The 16,710-nt window shown below is 48.0% G+C and overlaps 1 protein-coding gene and 1 long non-coding RNA gene across 2 annotated transcripts in view; one reads left to right on the top strand and one right to left on the bottom strand.

Annotated features, from left to right (window-relative positions):
* KCNJ6 (potassium inwardly rectifying channel subfamily J member 6) overlaps positions 1-16,710 on the top strand; it is a 320,189-nt gene that overhangs the window by 276,372 nt on the left and 27,107 nt on the right. The window lies entirely within an intron of this gene.
* Positions 556-12,144, bottom strand: LOC122445485. The gene is made up of 3 exons (XR_006270542.1): positions 12,008-12,144; positions 10,027-10,032; positions 556-567 (listed from the first exon to the last, which is right to left on the bottom strand). It is a non-coding gene; the product is annotated as an uncharacterized LOC122445485 (long non-coding RNA).

The following is a 16,710-nucleotide window of genomic DNA, read 5'->3' as shown; positions in this document are numbered from 1 at the left end:
TTAGTTTCTTTAACAGTTATAAGATTATTCAGGATTTTCTATTTCTAGTTAAGCCATTTTTTTGAAAGTTTCATTTTTTTAATAAATTTGTTTAATTTAGATTTTCTAATTTACTGGTATAAGTTTGTATATTATAAAATAAGTTTATATTTATTATATTTTCATATCTCCACATACCTTTATGTATACGTTTTGATTCCTAACACTACATTTATGAAGGAGGAAATGGCAACCCACTCCAGTATTCTTACCTGGGGAATCCCACGGACCGAGGAGCCTGGCAGGCTACATAGAGATGGACATGACTTACTGAGCATGCACACACACACACTCTTCATTTAAATTATCTTTCTTTTCAACTGTGTTAATCTCATTAGTGGTTGGTCCATTTCATTAATCTTCCAAGAATCCACTTAATCCTTTTTGTTACATTATTGTTTTCTCTTTCATTACCTTTTGCTTTCATCTTTATTGTCTCTTAACCTCTTTTTCTTTGGATTGTTTCTGTTACTTTCTCCCCTTAAAGTGCAGGTTTGTCTCATTCAGTTCCTGTCTCCTTTTTCTTTTCTAATAAATTCAGAATTAATTTTCTAAGAGTCCCTTTAGTTTCATCCCACAAGTTTTGATTTGTCGTTTTTAAATTATGGTTCGATTCTAAGAGTTATCTAACCATGATCTTGGATCACTAACTGACAAATTATTTAGACGTGACTTTATTTCCAAAAGCACAACATCTTATTAGTCTTGCTTGTTATTGACTTCTGATTTAATTTCATGACAGCTGGAGAATGTGGACTGAACGACAGTTCTTTGGAATTTATCAGCCCTGTTTGCTGATTTTGTGCATGGCCGACTTAATAAACACTCTGCATGTGCTTAAGAAAGCCACCCCAGCCCCTGGATGCAGTGTTTGACACACGTTCAAGATATTAACTAAGCTTTTCATTGTTTTCTTTATATAGATACATGTATTCTTACTGGTTGCTTGTCTGTTTAATCTGTTACTGATAGAGCCTTCATTACATTGGTGAATGTATCCCCTTCTTCTTGTTCTATACTGCAATATGTTATTGTGTGTTCAGATGCTCAGCTGTGTCCAGCTCTTTGCGACCCCATGGACTGTAGCCCGCCAGGCTCCTGTGTCCATGGGATTCTTCAAGCACGAATACTGAAGTGGGTTGCCATGCCCTCCTCCAGGGGGTCTTCCCAACCCATGGATTGAACTTGCATCTCTTATGTCTCCTGCTTTGGCAGACAGATTCTTTACCAGTAGCATCACCTGGGAAGCCCAAAATATGTTATTAGATGTATGTTAAGTTAACATGTTTATATCTTCTGAGTAGAAACATTTATCATTTTGAAGTGATCCTTTCATCTCTTGCAATAATTTTGACTTTAGTTCAGTTTATCACTTATTAATATAGATACCCAAGTGTTCTTTTGGATACTCTTTGCCTAATATACCTACTATTATTATTTTTCTTCAAACTTTCTGTGCTCTTCTGTTCAAGATATGCCTCTTTTAAATAGGATTCCATTGAATTCTTTAAAAACTCAGTAGAACCATCTTTGCCTTTTTACTAGGGAATTAGTTGAGCGCTCAAGGTCAGAGGTTAAGGGGGGGGTTATAAACTTTTCTGTTCACATACTCCTTAAAAAGGTGGGCAAAGTATTAGGCCTCTCATATAGCTTTAATTTGACATCTAGCATGTTTATCATAAGCTAAGTAACTACAAAAGATTTTTTTACATATTCTAAATATTGACAATAGCTATTAAATGATTACATGATTCATTTAAATATATTTCATGAAACATAAATATATAAGAATTACTCTATAAAAATATTCTTCTTAATTCTATAAGAATTCTCATAGAATAAGTGTTATTTTTATAAATACATAAATAGTGGTAGAGTGAGTATCAATATAACTTGTAACTCAATCCTTTAAACTTCTTTAGAGTCACTTGTTTTAAAAGTTACACATTGATTAATCATCAAAAAAATATTTTAAAAGATCCATACACTGAGACACGAGTTAAATCTTGTTCTAGTTTTGTTAAAAGCAAACCCTGAGAAACCAGGTCCTTACAAAAGGATGTGTTACTCTCACTGAGTCTGAGTTCATACCACTCATCACACAACAGTCCAATAAACAAGAGAGGAGCTGCTGGGGCAAGGATCAGTGACTGCATTCGAAAAGCCAGCAGACCGAGGAGAAGGTGGACTAGTGTCCCAAAGAACATCTTATGCAAGCATTCGGGCTTCTTTTATACTAAAAGGGGAGGGAGTATGGCTGGTTGCTGCAAACTTCTTGATGTCAGAATCTTTTGTTCTTGCAGCTGTCAGTGTATGCCTGGTCACAGTGTTCCTCTAAACCTCCAACAAGACAAAGGGTGTTTCCTCTCCTACAACTTTTTACCTCTCTGTGAATGAAAAAGCGCTATACCTTTGAAGGTCAGAGCCCCGAGAGTGGGCTATCCTGTCTATTTCAGGCTATAGGCAACATGCTTAACTTGTAGCAAAAGCAGTAAAATACAAAAGTTAAAGTAAAAAAAACCGATCCAGCATGAAGTCAGATTTGTACTTCTCTGTTACATTACTAGTCCTTATGAAAGTGCAAGTGTTAGTCACTCAGCCGTGTCTGACTCTGTGACCCCATGAACCCCACCAGGCTCCACTGTCCATGGAAGGCTCCAGGCAAGAATACTGGAGCGGGTTGCCACACCCTTCTCCAGGGGATCTTCCCGACCCAACTACATTTTCAGTTTCAAAGAATTTTACAAGGGTGCTGGAGCAGATGATGTTATCAAAACTATTACCAATAGTATCTAATGCTATTAACTAGTATCAAGTTAATTACACGACAATAAAATAATCAAAATTAATTATACCAGTTCCTCTTGTAGTTAGGAGCATCTCTTTTAGCCCATTTTCCAAAAACTTTTAGAAAAATACAAATATTACCCATTTCAATACACCTTTTCAAAGGAAAGTTGAATAGGGTATTCAGTAATTAAAAAGTTGGCAAAATTTAATGCAAATGCTTCCGCTGTAAGTCTGCATAATGTTGAAGAAACTCTAAAACACTGTCTTACCTCTGATAGATGCTGTGTGTGTATGTGTGTGCGTGCTAAGTTGCTTCAGTCATGTCCAGTTCTTTGCAACCTCATGGACAGTAGCCTGCCAGGCTTCTCTGTCCACGGGGATTCTCCAGGCAAAAGTACTGGAGTGGGTTGCCATGGCCTCCTCCAGGGGATCTTCCCGACCCAGGGATCAAACCCACATCTCTTTTTTTTTTTTTTTTCTGGGGAGAAGACATGTTTATTGGCATTGTCTTTCAATTTTAAATACAAAAATAAAATAGAAGCCTCTCCAGAATTTCAAAAATAAAATAGGAGCACCTCCAGAATGTCAATAAAGGCAATTCTATAAATAACACTTTGGGTAGGAGGTGGGGAACCCTCCTCCCCACTTCCAGTCTTAGACACTGCCCCACATATCTTCCCCTCCACCTGAGCTTGGGAGAGAGCATGAATAAGTAGTGGAACAAAGATGCTGCAGAGAAAGAGAAAGCAACTTTCCCCAAAAATGAGTCTGTTTCCCGCCCCCCACAAGGGTTAGGGAAAGTGCATTGTGGGAAATCCATCGCCCTCTATCCCAGTCTTGGAAAGAAAGGCAAGTGGATGAGAAGGAAAACCTCTATCCCATCTGGAGAGGTAGAGGCCCCTCCCATCTTCTCACCAGGGGGCAAGATGGCGCACAGCACTGGAGACCCTTCCCTCCAGGGGCTGCTTTATCACCAGGGGCCCAGGCTGAGCAGAAGCAACATCCCCCCAAATGTGGTCCACCAGGGGTTGCCCACCAGCCCTCCCCCAGCCCCGCCCCGAGTCACCAAGGTGGAAAGATGGAAGGCAGGGCTGGAGGTGTTGAGCACCGAGTCAGTCGAGTAGGTGGGAGCAGGGAGCTGATCCTGCGGGGCGGGGGCCCGCACCAGGAGCCGGAGGAAGGCATGGGTCAGGGTCATCGTGCTGGCTTCTCCATCCTTTGCAGTCACCATCACCATCACCACGGAGTCGGAGGCGGCTATGTCTGGTACCTCGAGCCACAGGCGCCCCCAGGCAGACTCGTTCTCTTCCAGGTGAACCCTTCCTCCTGGCCCTGGGAGATCCCTGCAGGGTTTCTGATCCAGAAACTGCTGACCTCCCCGTGGATCTGGACCGTGACCTTCCGGAGTAGTCCATCCACCCTGAACACAAGTGGCCTCTCAGCTGCCATAACATGGGGCTCCAGGGGAAGGGTCACCTTGAGGGGGTAGGACCAAAAAATGGGGGAGAAGATAAGACATGGGATGAGGTGGGAACAAAGGCAGGAGAGAGAAAGGTAGAGACAGAAAGACCCACATCTCTTATGTCTCCTGCATTGGCAGGCCTGTTCTTTAACATGGGGGCCACCTGGGAAGCCCCTCTGATAGATGCCACCTTCTCTCAAAGATGTACTGATGCTGTGCTAGAAGTGGACATCCTTTCCTTCTCATCCTTAAAATCAAGCAGATGGTCCACAGAGACACCAGCAGAAGACAGGGCTCCTCAAGACCAATGGCGTTAATGCAGAGAGAGCAGAATTCCCAGTGCCTGGCCGGCATCAGGAAGTTTCCATCTCAAGGGTGCAGAACGTGCAGAGAGGGTGCTCGGACCCAGTGGGCCCTGGAGCATGACTTCTCTCAAGGCCGGATTTTTTAACACCAAGAAACAGACAAGGCGTGGACTCCTGTGTGTGTGTGTGCATTTGCTTGTTGGGAGACAGGAGACGTTACCATCCAAGAGTCTTTGTTTCATCCTCAAGGGGACAGTGTGTGCTGTGGCCATAGAAGGTAATGAAAGGGGAAAGACAACTAAAGGGAACTTGATGTTCTGTGCGCTAAGCCGCTCTGCAAGAGATTGGATGCAGAGCATCACCGCTGAGCTGGAGCACCTGTATCTGGCGCTCCCTGCCCAGGGCGGGGCTTGCAGACCCAGGGTGGTGCCCGGTTACAAGTGAATGCATCAGCTTTGACATTTTTTACCACCCCATTTTACACCTCAGGAGGCCCCTGCACTCTGGGGCAGTGATTGATTCCGGTGAACTGTGGCCATTCTTGGTCAAGGACAAGGGGATCCATCTCGGGAAAAAAAGGGGAGCGGGGAAGAGACTGCAGGTGCGTGCCAGGCAGATTCGTTCGGGAAAGGCTACCTGGACTGTGAGACTCTGCAGAGATGCTGCTCCCCGCCTGCCCCCAGTGGACAGAGGACTCACTGGGGGTCCCCTAGCCATCTCCACTTCCCCTCCCAGTCCCTCTGCCTGCCTCTTGGCACTTCTCTTTCCTTCCAGCTTTATCTGTACCGACGCCTACCTTTTTATCCTGTATCCAGCATTTTAAGTATTTCAGAGAGGGCTGGTTTTCTGGTTGCTTACACAGACAGACACAGAAGTGCTTGGATAGCTTTACAAAAGGTTTTGAATCTCTACTGGGTAAGGAAGGCTAAAGAAGCCAGGAGTGTACCAACTGGAATCCTGACGTCTCAAACTTGACCAAGCATCACCCTGTCCCCAGCACCCCACCATGGGTCGAGGGTGACTGTGGTCCCTGCACTGGCTTGAGCTGGAGACCACTGGCTCCTGTGAGCCTCCCCAGTGAGGAAGCTGAGGATCTAGCTAGCGCCTGCGCCCAGGGAGGTCCCGGGCCATCGTGAGCACATGCTCCCCCACCCTCCAGATGTGTCTCCCATCCTTCTCTGCTTTTCCCCTGGTTTATTCTGCCTCTTTTGTCTTTCTCAAGCTCGCCTTATTTCCAGTCTCATCTTCTCGGCTACATCTCAGACCCACCTAGACCCTGACAGCATCTCTAGCAGTTGGGGTCGCAGAAGATTTGCCCCAGGGGTGAGGGGACGGTCCCTGTCCCACATCCCCACTTAGAACAAGGTCTCTGCTGCCAGTAAGGGGGTCCTGAAAGCTGGAGCTGACTCTTCAAGAGTCACACCTTTCAGGTTCACTACTGTGACTCCTCTGGTGCCAAGTTCATGGTCAGGAATGCAACCTCACAGCCCATTTCTCATGAGGAACAGTGTGATCTGACCATGCTACCATTTTCAGGAGTGCCTGCAAAAAGAAAAAAAAACCAGGGATGGCCTGGAACTCTTCTTGAAGCTCCACCTGTGGCTCTGAGAACCTCCGAGAACCAAGTTTTAACCAACGGGCCCTGACAAAGCAGGGACATTTTTGAGGCTGGGAAACTGGATCAAAACACATCTCCTTTGGGAAAAATTTAAAAAAGAGTAAGGAGTATTCCCAGCTCGATTTCCAGCTAATGTTAACACTGGAAACAGATTACTCACTTGAGGAGCAAGAACAGGGAATTTAATGTTTTAAAGCATGCGAGCCAACATGTCTGTAGAGATACTTAAGGTCTGGGGGGAGGCAGAATGGAAAGTTGGTTGCCCTGAGGATTGAGGGTCCAGGTGAGCCCCAGGCTCTGTCACTAGCTGGTAGGATCACCAAGGTCAAGCGGTCACTGCCTCTGTTTCCCCATCCAGCACAGAAGGAGTGGGGCCCCCTCTGAGGCTCCTTGCACCCCTAATGAGTCAGGATTCTGTGCCACAGAAAACTCCTTTGGCCTAAATGCTTTGGCCACCTGATGTGAAGAGCTGACTCATTGGGAAAGACCCTGATGCTGGGAAAGATTGAGGGCAGGAGGAGAAGGGGACGACAGAGGGTGAGATGGTTGGATGGCAACCCTGACACAGTGGAGATGAGTTTGGGTGGACTCCAGGAGTTGGTGATGGCCAGGGGGGCCTGGCGTGCTGCAGTCCAAGGGGTCACAGAGAGTCGGACACGCCTGAGTGACTAAGCAATAGCAACAGCAGCAGCAACCCTCCCCTCCCCTGAGTCCTGCCGCTGGTGTCTGCATTGCCTTGGGAATGAGCGCAGCATTTGGGTACATTTTCTCTTTCCACTCATTCTATAGACAAAGCAAAAAAAAAAAAACCCTATCACCACTGTTCTCCCCATATCTGCAGGGCTTTTCAAACCATCAGAAAGTTGCACACAAACATCACTTCCCCCAGCTTGCTGCAACATTTTAGCAACCGAGAAGCTCTTCTCTAATGTTCTGCGTTGCAGATGTTTTAGGACCCATGTTAAATGGCTGTGCAGCAGCAGAAACTTGATAGAGACCCTCGCATACGTGCAAAGACATTTCCAAGGGATCTCGGCTTTCTCATCCAGACTAAATTGCAATGTCATGCGTGTCTTTAGGGTCCAAGTGCTTCTGACCCTCCCTTGAATTCACTGTGTGTTCCTGCCATATGCTTATGATGTCCTGATCTCACTTTTATTTTCCACTTAGTCCCTAAAATGAGTGTCTCTGCCAGGCCATGGCTGGAGTGAAATCAGTTCAATGGGCCCTGACTGCACATGGCCATGTCCTCCGCCCCCACCACGCTCAAAGCAATTCTGTTCCATGTGTGATCAAGTGATCAGTAAATATTTACAGAAGCAGGAAACTTGTTTTAGGATAAAAACACCCAAGCTAGAAAAATGAGTCTCAGAGCACGAGTCCAGCCCGGCCACGGTGTGGTCTACTTGGACGGCCAACGGACCTGAATCCAAAGCCTCCACTCCAAACTGAAGCACACGCATCACCACATAGAAAACAGAGAGCCAGTGGGAACTTGCCGTATTTCTCAGGGAACTCAAACATGGGGCTCGGTGACAACCTAGAGGGGTGGGGTGGGGTGGGAAGTGGGAGGGAGGCTCGGGAGGGAGGGGACGTATGTATACCTGTGGCTGATTCATGCTGATGGATGGCAGAAATTAACACAATTCTGCAAAGCATCCCTCCCTTTAAAATTCCAATTTTAATTGGAATTAAATTAATTCCTCCAATTAAAGATGCTATATATACATATATATACATACATATATATACATATATATATATATTTGTTTTTTTTTTAATTCTCCACTCACCGCTTCACCAGCTCATGAGACCACCATGTGAAAGACACCATCAGACAAACAGGTCCCCAGAAGAATGGGTGTCACAGGACTTCGTGTTGTAGGGACTTTTCCCAATCAGGGGGTGGTCCAGACGGATCGGTCCTGAGAAATCACCATTTTATTTAACCGTCTTTTCACGATGACCTCACTTAACTATCTTTCCACTAAAAATGATCTGGAAAAAACTGGAGAAGTGTGATTTTTTTTTTTTTGCCAAGCCCAGGAAATTAGGGGAGCCCCTCTGGTTCATTGTGGTCACCCCGATAAACCCTTGCTGGTGGGCAGGGTCCCTTTAGAGGAAAGAGAAAAGGAGGAGGGGACGAGGCCCTGACGTCCCCACGGAGCTTGGGTGGCTCTCCTGCTGTGGACAGAGAGGAGGGCTCTTCCCGGGGGTGGGGGTGCAGCGCCCCCATCTCAGAACCACCCCCCATCGGATGTGCCCCTCTGGGCCCCACCTGGCTGTGCCCCCCCCAGCCTCCCCTCTAAGATTCATGGGCCCAGGGCAGGAGCAGAGGTGGAGTGACAGGACACACGTGTCCTCTCTGTGGCCCCCAGCTCATCCAGGGGGTCCCTTGGGCTGTGTGGGTTCACCCAGTGGATACGCCCAAACCTACCCACAGCCCCTCAAGCCCAGGGACACCCACACAGCCAATTCTGCGACTCAGGCCAGCTCGGGCCTTGAAAGAGAACAGGGGAGGGTATTCCCAGATCCCAGATACCTGGGACCAGCAAGGCCAGCGCAGGTCCCGGGACTGTTGCTCTATTTAGTCACTCAATCATGTCACTCCAGAGAAAGATCTGGAAACACCATGCTTCATCTTCCTGTGGATGTCAGGGTTTGCTCGATGCCTTATTATTCCTTGAACATTTTCAAATACCTTTTGATGCCTGATATTTGAAGAGTCACTCTTCTCTTCAAAGAAAACAGTGTTAATGGCTCAGTCGTGTCTGAGCCCATGGAGAGCAGCCTGCCAGGCTCCTCTGTCCATAGGAATTCTCCAGGCAAGGATACTGGAGTGGGTTGCCTGCCTTCCTCCATGGGATCTTCCCAACCCAGAGATCGAACCCAGGTCTCCTGAATCGCAGGCAGATTCTTTACCGTCTGAGTCACCAGGGAAGCCCAAGAATCCTGGAGTGGGTAGCCTGCAGGGGCCTGGTATTTATGGAGCCCTTGCAAAAGATCAGAAATTCTATTCAGGTTCCCCAGTTAAGGAATGAGGTGGGGGTGGGGGAGTACAAAAATATGTTTACTAAACACATGGACTTATGCCTAGTTGAGGAACTAAGACTTGCGCTCATTTTTTTGAAGGAAAAAGAACAGACAGAATATGAAAAGACCCTAGCCAGTGGTACAGACAATAAATAAGTCAGAATTCCTGAGAAATAAAGCTGGCCAGGGTGCTCAGAAAGGCCTCCTTATGGCATTGGATGGGACTTTGACAGGCAGAGGAGGAGCAAGAATGTTCCAGAAGGGAGGAATGTTATGAAGCTGTGGAGGTTGCCACCCCCCACCCCAGTTGCTATCTTTGTGGGGAGCTGACCACAGGTCAGGTAAAATCCATGACATACCTTGTATAGTACCTGGAAGGTATTGTTGTCCTTCTTTTGCAGATAAGGAATCTGTAAAAGAAGGAGGCTCAGAGAGATGCAGTAACTTTCCCCAAGCCACACAGCGAGTGAGATGCAGACCGAGGTAGCTGACTCCCAACAACGACCCTGGGCTGCCCACTTCCTCCGCAGACCCACCTTGTAAGGGGCAGATTGCTCAGAGAGGACCAGAGGGAACTGACCCAGGCCCTCTGAGTCAGCCTCCAGTGGAGTCAGCTTCCCTAAGGGCCGGGCAGGATGGAAGTCACAGCATAGTACACTGCTGTTCTAGAAGGCAGACCCAGCGGACAGGTTGTTTCAGAGCCGAAATGAGCATTTCTTGGTTATTTCACAAATGGGAACATCCTTTTGCATGTCAAGTGCAAAAAGAGATAAATAGACATGTCTCTCCCTCTCGCAGTGCTACAAATCTTGGTAATATTTTTGTGCGTGGTTTGAGGATCTTCAATCTTTATAAGAGTCCAGGGCTGAATTAGCCTCCAGGGACAGAGAGAGACAGGAAGCCAAGCAAGCTACTGCGTTTTCTCCCTGATCCAGGGAGGGTCTTCCTTCCACTTTTTCTGTTAGGGTAATACCACCACTGCAGGAATTGGTGATGGACAGGGAGGCCTGGCATGCTGCAGTCCATGGGGTGGCAAAGAGTCAGACATGACTGAGCAACTGAACTGAACTGAACCACTTTTGTGAAATACAAACTTCTTATCAGATCACTGAATCAGTGAGGTGCAAGGAGCTCCCAGGTTAGATTGTTAATAAAGTCTTTAAATTGTATTTGAAGAACTGCCAGCGAAAATGCAGGTTCAAACTAATAATGGAAAAATGCAGAGATAGTTCGGAATCCGTTAAACATTTAACTAAAAAGTGAAGTGACTTTTTTCCAAACATGTAACCAAGATTATATGTGTTCGGTCGCTCAGTCATGTCCAACTCTTTGCGACCCCAGCCCTCTGTCCATGGGGATTCTCCAGGCAAGAATACTGGAGTGGGTTGCTGTGCCCTCCTCCAAGGGATCTTCCTGACCCTGGGATCAAACCCGCATCTCTTACATCTCCTGCATTGGCAGACGGATTCTTTACCACTGGCCTCAATAAAGCAGGTGAAAAATAAGGCCATCCTAAGTCTACTCCCCATCTTCATTTAAAAGCAGAGCTGGTTTTTGCCATACATTGACATGAATCAGACGCGGGTGTACCTGTGTCCCCCATCCCGAATCCCTCTCACACCTCCCTCCCCATTCCATCCCTCTGGGTCATCCCAGTGCACCGACTTTGAGTGCCCTGTTTCATGCATCAAACTTGGACTGGTCATCTATTTCCCAATATTGCAAAGTAATTAGACTCCAATTAAAATAAATTAATTAATTTCTTTTAAAAGCAGAGCTGGGAATGTGGAGGTAAGTGCAGAAAGCGGGTACTGTGTCCAATGCACACCTGTCAAACCACGTAGAATCTCCATGGACTAAAGCCATCCAGCAAAGAGTTGAGAAAGCAAATATGGCTAATGAGAAGCAGGCAGGTGGGTTACCCGGAGTCTGGAAAGGATGGAGCCCATCTGTGCATCGCAGCTGGGCCCCAGGCTGGGGTAGAAGGACCCCCAGTGCATGTCCTGAGCCCTCTCCCCCACTCCCTGCCTGAATCATTTGAGCCCGCGGGCAGATCAGCACAGACTCACCTCCACTCCAGACCCATGGGGTCCATTCTGGATTGTCTGTCTCACCGCGTTCTTTCCTCTTCTATCCATCCATTGATGTATTGAGCACCCGCTCTTTGCAAGGCACGGGGTCAATACTGTGTGAGACAGAAAGCTTACTGGTGAATCGGGCAGGGGAACATTGAGACTGACATGCAAATAGATATGGTTCAAAACAGGAAAAGAGCTGGGAAGCTTGGGACCCCAGCTCAGTCTTCTGCATTCTGGGCCCTGACTGGTGTGAATCACTAGGGACGCTCTTCCTCTTGGCTTTGTCTCCACTCCCTTCTTAGTTCTGAAAAGTTCCAGCTGACGGGGTTGTTGTTTTTGTTTCATAATTTTATTTATTTATTATTTTTGGCTCTTTGTTGCTGTGCGCGGGCTTTTCTCTAGTTGCAGGAAGTGGGGGCTACTCTCTACCTGCAGTGAGCAGGCTTCTCAAGGCAGCGGCTTCTCCCGTTGAGGAACCCGGGTTCTAGGGCACAGGCCTTCAGCAGTGGCATCACGTCGTCTCAATAGCCGTAGCTCCCGGGCTTATTGCTCAGCAGTACGTGCTAATCTTCCCAGATCAGGGATCGAGCCTGTGTCTCCTGCACTAGCAGGCAGATTCTTTGCACCTGAGCTCCCAGGCAAGCCCAGCACTTTGCTTTTTAAAGTTGGTCTTCCACTATACGTCGTGGTCCGTGAGCGGGTTGGAAAAGAATTTCCAGACATGAGACAGAACGGGAGGGAAATAAAGTTTACTAGAATGGGAGATGCTGTCAGAACAGCAGGCCAGCTCAAGGGAGAACCGATGCTGAACACGGGTTCTTAGTCCACTTTTATACCCAGGATACAAGGAGGCAGTGGGATGGGGTCTTGCAGGTCATTTGCTGATTGGACGAGGCACGTACATTGGGTGTGGGAAGAATAGAGCAAATACCTTCTCCCTGTGGGGTTGGAGGGGAGATGGGTTACACTGCTCAGGAGGACCTGAAATCCTTGAACAGTTACAGCGTAGGGGAGGGAAGGACGATCAGGGTCTCGTTTTCCTGTGCATTCCAAGACCCTCCTTAGTTTTATCAGCTCTTTAGACCCTGGGTCACACCACACTATACATTTTCTGATTAACTCAGATCACATCGTGAGTTACTGTGTTCACGTGCATTGTTATATACTCCTGTAATCAGTGTTTTCACAGCGAAGGAGTCGTTAGGAAGTGCAGTGAGTTGTAAAGTGAGATACGGGGCCTCTATGAACCAAGAGATATTCCCAAAACCCACGGCCACCAAGGCTGCGTGAGCGGAGCAGGGCTGTGTCACCCACGAAGGTCTTGGCAGGGGCGTGTAGAGGACGCTCACCGCGTCTCATTGATGCCACGTGGCTGCCTTCTATTCAGTGACGTAGAATAAACACAGGGGATACAAATGTGGCTAACTCAGAATCCAGGCGGCTTCATCTAGAAACAGTCCCTTCCAAAACAGCAGCATGGGGCAACCCCACCAACGGTGACCTCTGACTCAGGACTGCCTCTCTGGGTGGTCCAGACAGACAGCCCCTAGCAAAGGGCTGCAGTCATCCCACAGCCTCCCACCTTGGAAACCCTCGATTCCCATTGTTCTCATCATGCAAGCGTCACAGAGGGCTTTTGCAACCTACAAAAGAATTCCTCTCTAGGTCTCCTTCAATTTCTCCTCCTATATTCCTTAACAACTTCTATGGAGTTGTATAGTGGTGGTGAATTCTGTGGAACAATATTGAACAATTAGTGGAAACTGAGGGGGCAGGTGTTTGCCGGAGGGTAAGAGCCATCCCATCTTCCTCCTGGAAATCTAAGTGCTAGGACGCCTTGGCTCAACACTTCTCAGGTCTCTTCCACCACAGTCATGGACATTTTAATTGCAAAAATTAAATAGAAGTCAAGGAAAGGGAAAAGAGACACAGTTGTTTTAATATTCCCAGTTCTTTTTTTAAAAAAAAATTTTCAACCCCAGTGTAATAAATCTAATAGAATGTGGCTGAGAAATTACAAGAAACAGGGAAGGTAGTTGACTTTCATCATCTTGTCAGGCTGAGAAAGGTCCCTGACATCTACAGTCCAGGACTCAGCACAGTGAAATTGAGACTCTCTAGTCTAAAATTGGGCTTCCTGGGCTCAGAGGTAAAGAATCTGCCTGTAAAGCAGGAGATTCAGAAGACCCGGGTTGAATCCCTGGGTCAGGAAGATCCCCTGGAGGAGGACACGGCAACCCAGTCCAGTATTCTTGCCTGGAGAATCCCTAGACAGAGGAGCCTGGAGGGCTACCGTCCATGGGGTCACAGAGAGTCAGACACGACTGAAGTGCCTGAGCGCACACACACATTCTAAGAGCAGTCGTGGTAAATGCGCGCCGACTGATGATCTGGTTAGGAGAAAATGCTACAGGAGTGAAGTTAGGGGATCCAGAAAGGAAAATAAACCTCTTCTGGTTTTCGCCTCCTAATTTAAAGATTGGCCAGATGACATTCATCCCTTTGAGGCCATGGACCGGTTCTGCAGGTGGATGCCCACCATGTGAGTGCATGAACACTTCCTAGAGGAAAGGCTGGCCGGCTTGCCCCCACCCTCCAGCTCCCCTGAGGACCTCCCTAAGAGCTCCTCAAGCAGCTGACAGAGGTCTGAACAGGGAACCCGCTACTTGCCAGACAGCAGCCCCAAACTCCACACAGAGCAGCCTGGCCTCGGCCGTGCCAGCCTCCAGCTTCTCAGCAAGCTCTTCCCCTGTGAGCCCTTCCAGCCCTTGTTCCCCGAGTCCTAGCTCCTCTGGGGAGCATTTTAATTCTTGAAAGAGAATGGCAGAGGTCACACTCAAAGCTGCCTCCCCTGCAAGCTCCTGACATATCCCCCCAGGAGTGTCTCAAGATCCCCCCAGGACCATCTCAAGATCCCCCTCCAGGACCGTCTCAAGATCCCCCGCAGGACTGTCTCAAGATCCCCCCATGACTGTCTCAAGATCCCCCCAGGACTGTCTCAAGATCCCCCCCATGACTGTCTCAAGATACCCCCCATGACTGTCTCAAGATCTCCCCCATGACTGTCTCAAGATCCCCCCATGACTGTCTCAAGATCCCCCCAGGACTGTCCCAAGATCCCCCCGAGGACCGTCTCAAGAGCACCTGTGGGGGTTCTTTACCTCTGAGCCACCAGGGGGGCCCAATAGACCAAGTGATGATTGCAAAGATGACTCACAGCAGATCCCAGGAGGAGGGGGCATGCCACGTCAGGAGGGGGTGGGTATGGGTACCACTAGCAGTGACCAGGGAGAGGGAAACTGTAGCAAAAGCTTTTACTGTGCTTTCCATGGGAGAGTGCACCTTAATAAAGAAAAAAAAAAGAAAGAAAGAATCACGTGTTTTATCGGCAAAATGATTTTATTTGAGAAGAGCAGAAAATTGCGATTGGGGAGAGCAAACTGTGCTGAAGCACACGCAAGTCCAGAGAACAGAGGAGGGGGGTTGAAAGGAGGAGACTGGGGAGGCGCGGGGTCGGTCGCTGGCTATGGGCAGTGGGCGGCTCGTGTCGCGGGGTCAAAGGGAAACCTTGCTTCCTGCAGAGTCTGTAAGTTTCAGGGCTTCCTGACTCCATTCTGAAGGAGGTTTCCTTTATCCCTGTTTATAGAAGGAGGGGCGAGGCAGGCCCCAGATGGGCCAGTCTGGATGATTTCAGTGGACTCTGGGCCCAGAAGCCATCCCTGATTGGTACGGGGCCCTCGGGAGGAATGAGGGCCGGTGAACAAGGCCCTGAGAGCGTGAAAGTCTCAGAGAGGAGGCGGTCAGGGGTAGGGGCTCTGAACTGGTCAGTTTGCGTTTTAAAATCTCTCTCAGGCAAGCTGTTCATTATCGATGGACAAGGCTTTGCAAAACCTAGGAGGGGCAGTCCCTCCAGAATCACCAAGACCCCAAATGTCGAAGAATCAGGACATAGAAGAGAAAAGACACGGTTCATACATTAACTCAGAACCCAGCCACGAAGCAGCCAGTGTTCTGCCCCTCCAGCCAGCCCTGATCCTGAAAGCATGCACATCCCTCGGCCAGGTCTTTAAACTCAACAGAAGACTCTTAAGAAGACGCTCCCCCCCCCCCCCCCCAAAAAAAAAAAAGAAAATCAAAGGATCCAAGGAAATGAGCTGAAAAGAATCACTGGTACGTCAAGGATACTACAAGCATCACATAACAGCCTGGGCTTAACAGGTGGTGCCCTTAGCTGGGAACAAGTTAAGAGCTCAGCGCTGGGCTAGAGACCCGAGTCTTATTCCATCTGATGGAAGACTTGTCTTCCTCCCACTGGGACAGAGGAGGGGAACCCCTTCCCTTCAATCCTGACCCAGGCGCACAGTCTCCGCCACGCTGGGTAAGGGCCACTGTCACCGGGAGTCGGCGCTGACTGCAGACACACCATGACCCAGCATCTCGGCACCTCCTGTTCCCGACTCCCAGGAACTCTGCTCAGCAACTCCAGGGACACCGGCCAGAACATCCCGGCCTCGGTGAGATGAGATGGCAGAGATTAGCCCGAGGAGGAACACAGTGTCGTTGTTTGGGTCCTTCTTGCCTTAAAAGGCAGAGTCAAGTAAATGATGAGGCTCCCAGAACACAGGATCACGCCAGGATAATATTAGCCAGAAGAGGTGGGTAGAAACTGATGGGACGGTTCTGTCACTGCCTGGAGCTCAGGCAGGCTAGAATCTGGATCCTGGGTGGGGATTCGGGGACAAAGGATGGAGCGTGGGGAGGGTTTACCTGGCCACACCAAGTTGCTGTTCCCATTCCCTCCTTAGAAATATTTGATTCTCCCTTAACATCAAAACCCTGTATTTGCAACATCAGACCCTCCTGGGTTACGTTGCTCACCATAAATGGTTTGGAATGAGCAATGTAGAGATCAGTTGACCTATGTACTTGGAATCAAGACTTGAACATGAATTTAGCCTCAGCAGCCTCTCCTTTCTAACGAGCTGACACATGTTTATGGGGATGTATTCATTTAGAAGATTTGCCTCACGTGCCACACACCAAACCAAACTTTCCACGTGTCGGGAAAGAATCCAAATTTGAAGAAAGGATGCAGGATGGAATGGTGTAAGCAGAAGTGATCTAAGTTCGTTCACGGTTCACTGTCAGTCGAAGAAAGAGGAAATTCCAACAGATCACAAGAACAGCTCTAGATTTCTAAGTCAGGCTGTAAAGGGGGGGTTTTGTTCGTTTTTAAAAATCTATTGCTTATGGTTTTTAAAAAAAAGTCCTTTAGGATCTGTTCTGTTATTTTTAAAGAAAAACACCTGCTTTCTTGACATGTCTCACACCTCACAATTGCCACTTCTGTTGTCCAGCCCTTGCCTTCCCCCAGGAGGACAGTCA

This window comes from Cervus canadensis, chromosome 7 (genome assembly GCF_019320065.1).
Source record: "Cervus canadensis isolate Bull #8, Minnesota chromosome 7, ASM1932006v1, whole genome shotgun sequence".
Taxonomy (NCBI): Eukaryota; Metazoa; Chordata; class Mammalia; order Artiodactyla; family Cervidae; genus Cervus; species Cervus canadensis.
Note: the sequence above shows the minus strand (reverse complement) of the source record. Positions and strands in the feature narration are given on the sequence as shown.